The following is a 3702-nucleotide window of genomic DNA, read 5'->3' on the forward strand; positions in this document are numbered from 1 at the left end:
TGGAGAGGGCGGGGGGGGGGGGGGGCTGCCTATACATGAGGGAGAAACACGGGATTCAGAATTTATCCCTTGTGTGACCCAGTGATCAGCCAGTCATCCCATGAAGACGATTTATGCTGGTGAGGGAAGGGCGCCAGGCCCTACGTGCCAGATATTTAGGACTTGTGCACGTACACCCCTCTGCGATGCCTGGCTCCGAGTGCCCGCTGCAAGTCTTTTCATTAGGCTCTTTTGCAGATGTAGTCTGCTGTTCACTCGTTATGCCAGCAAATTTGGGATGCTTTCACTCTGACGTCGAAGTTTCATTAAAGAGGGTAATCTGAGACCTGCAGAGATCTGGTTTATGCGTTGTTGTATGTGCCAGTGCCCTCAGAATGTGTTTGTTATATACATACATACACACACTAATATATTTCTCTAATTATATGTAAAATGAATAATACGTATTTAAGGACAAGCGTGTACCACTTTGGAGGGACATACTGTCTAACAGACAGGTGTGAAGTCAGAGATCAAATGCACGTTGCATGAAGTACATTCTGAAAATTTAAATAAAGCTTTTTTTCTAAAGCGTGCGCTAGCAGTGACTGAAAAGCATTGATGTCTGCCTATGGATTCTGAGCAAGACAGAAGAAAAGACGTTATGTGAAAGGTGCTCACACACCCTTTTCCAACAGGCTGCCAACAGCAATACGATGGGCTTTTTGGGGTAAACAAGGAAAGCGTTTGCTATGGGAACATAGTGTACTAACCGGATACAGAGAATAACCAACACCCAACAATTCACCTGCAGAAATTCCATCCTGAGCTTCAGGCGAGCATTTAAGTCATTAGCAGTGTCAAATTCGGTGAATAGTATCAAAGGCTTGTTCTTTGCCCCCAGTTATTTCTCCTCTATTCCCTTTCCCTGTCTTTTGTCTCCTTCCTTCCACACCTGCTGCTCTGCCTGTAGCCTTGTCCCAGCAGCTCGCTCTTTCCTTCCTTGCTTCTTCTCCTCTTCTCCTCCCTACCTCACTGCTCAGCTTTTCTTCCATCTGCTCTGAACTTTCCAGACGTTTCGGAGGTTCAGAGGAAGCTATGAATATCTACTTCTGTTTAAAAAATAATAAAAAAAAAGGCAAGGATATTTGCTGGAGGTTTGTTTTTTTTTAATAGTGTATTTCAGAAACAAATTTGCCACCCTCTGGTTAAACTCAGCCATCAGAGCGCCAAGAACATGGGCCTCTAAAGGCTGCTGAAGACTGAGATGCTAAGGAGTGCAGATCTGAATTGAGTGGCCTAATTTCAAGGGCACAAGAAACTCTTCGCTTGAGCCCCAGTGCGATTCAACTGTAACATGGCTTCATCAATTTGCAGGGCGTGCAAATGAACCAGTTAGCAATTATCTAAACAGAGTTCTGGAAATACACCTACCGGCAAAGTACAGAATTGTCTCTGTAGATCTTAAGTACAGCCCAAAAATGCCAGGAAGTATTAGTGGTTGTGGGATGGAAATGTCCATGAATCTGAATTTCTCCTCAGTTTCGCCCCTTTCTCAAAAATAAAGGTTTTCTATTTTATATAATACACGCTTGGGTTGATGACAAAGGAAGCGGTGTCTGGGAAAGAAATAACCCACCCAACCCACAAAATACATTGACATAGTATCCAGTTAACACCTAGTCTTACTAATTTGGAAGGAAGGAGGCACTTGCAGCACGTACCACGTGTGAAAATGCTGTGTCAGGACTTCTGATGATGTGCAATTTGTTGAAAATTACCTTGGTGAAAGTGTCACTTAAGCACGGAAGTTTAATTACTGTTCTTATGTTAAACCTTTACAGCTCCACTCATTGTGTTGCAAAGCAACAAATCCTAAAATTAGGCACTTGTATCTCTCTTTTCTCTTTTTCAGTCTTTTGGGCATTGTCCCATTTCTTTCATTCCATAATTGCACATATCCTTTTGCCTGTTATTTAGCCTGCAAATGAAAATCGCAGCGATGTGTACAGGTTCTTGCTTTCTAACTTATTTAAGGATTTATCCTTAAATAAGGGCCATTTTTAATGTTGCATTTTCATCGTATAATTTATTTCTTTCAGTGGATGGCAAACCAATGTAAACCACCATCTTTACATTTCAATTTAGAGAGGTCTCAGTGATGACCCAAATCTGTCAAAACAGGCAAATAAAATCAAACAAAAAAATCTGATTGATTGGAACCAAGTAAAATAAAAGGGCTCCTCTTCTTAAAAGAAATTAAACTCAGGTATCTTTCTGACAGAGTTACACTGCAGACAAATCTACCCTTACATTGCTTGGAGTATCAAAATAAATGAGTGATTAACTGTCAGGCCAGCAGTCTGCATTTTAGTAGTTTATTTCTGCATGGCGCAGTTCAAAGTAGCTGTTCAGTTTTGTTCTCCATAGCGTGAAAAGGAAAAAGAAAAAAAAGACGACAAAACAAATCATCGGAGAGGAGGGTACTTAACACCTCGATGTTGCTAACAATTCTGACGTGAATTTGGGAACAGTCAATAGCACTGTTTGAGTAACTTGGGGACTGCATGGTGGCTGTTACCTCCTCTGGCCAAAAGGTTACACGCAGGACAGGGAACTGTCTCCAGTCATTTCCCGACCAAGCGACTCACGGCACGGGGTGGAAGCAGAATTTGAGAAGCAGCAACCCCGAGCTGCTTCCACAGCTCCTACAGGAGGACCATAAAGACTAACTGCACTTACAGATAGGTCTCCTTCAAACTCAGAGACACAAAAAGACAGCGCAGATCCGAGGGCATTGCTACCACGGGATCTTTGTGAATACGGTACACTTTCCTCAGACTTTTGTGCGTCATCTGATAAAGACTTAATGATTGTGACAGGACGTCTTCAGTGTCAGGCTTACAAAATGGTCACAAGCCCCACAAGTCTTTCTGATAAACCCAATCAGCACTGATGTATTTCCCCGCTCCCTAATTGGTGTAAAGTTTGCAGATCTGAATCCCCTATCTTTTATCCAGCTTGCTGCATCCTCTCCTTTGACATGAGGTCAGGGTTCACATTCGCATCCGATTATCGAAGTGGCACTCATTAACCGGCAGCCTGCCTCGCACCAAAATGAGTTCGCTGGAAGGGGAACTCGGCCCATTTACTCAGCAGATTTTAGCATTTTAAGGAGGCCTGAATGTCACACAGTATTGCTACGTTTTGAGGAGTTTCAGACATCTCCAGCTGATGATTAATTGTGAGTGATGGGAAATAAAATCCAGTAAAGCCAGCTGCTTGCCATGGTCGGCAAAATTACTATAATGGATATAGGCTGCCAATTTTCCAGTTTTACTGGCAAGTCTTCCAAGTGTAATTAAGGGAAGTTATAAATGATATGGAAATCTATCAAGTCCCATTTATTTTCAGAGGACTCTTTCCCCTGAGACTTTTATCTTCAAGCTTATAGTTTGCTTTGTTGTGCTAATGATTTAAACCACTTCTTATTTCTGATTAAAGCCCCCAATATCCTTCATAAGAAGTTAGAACCACTTTATTCAGAAGGATTTAAAGAAACAGAAACCTTTTTAAAGTTGTGTTTGTTAGCCGTGCTGAGCTCTCGCTTCCTCTGTGGAGGCATAACAGAGCATCCTCCATCTTAGGCACCTCGCTACCGTCTGGATTTCTGCTTCCGACAAATTCTGAGGACTGGGAAAGTTCGGGGGGGGGGGGGGGGGG

At 42.7% G+C, this 3702-nt stretch overlaps 1 protein-coding gene across 1 annotated transcript in view; it reads right to left on the reverse strand.

Annotated features, from left to right (window-relative positions):
* PCCA (propionyl-CoA carboxylase alpha subunit) overlaps window positions 1-3702 on the reverse strand; it is a 296238-nt gene that overhangs the window by 4808 nt on the left and 287728 nt on the right. The gene's annotated exons all lie outside the window — the stretch shown is intronic.

This window comes from Aptenodytes forsteri, unplaced genomic scaffold (genome assembly GCF_000699145.1).
Source record: "Aptenodytes forsteri isolate BGI_AS27 unplaced genomic scaffold, ASM69914v1 Scaffold123, whole genome shotgun sequence".
NCBI lineage: Eukaryota > Metazoa > Chordata > Aves > Sphenisciformes > Spheniscidae > Aptenodytes > Aptenodytes forsteri.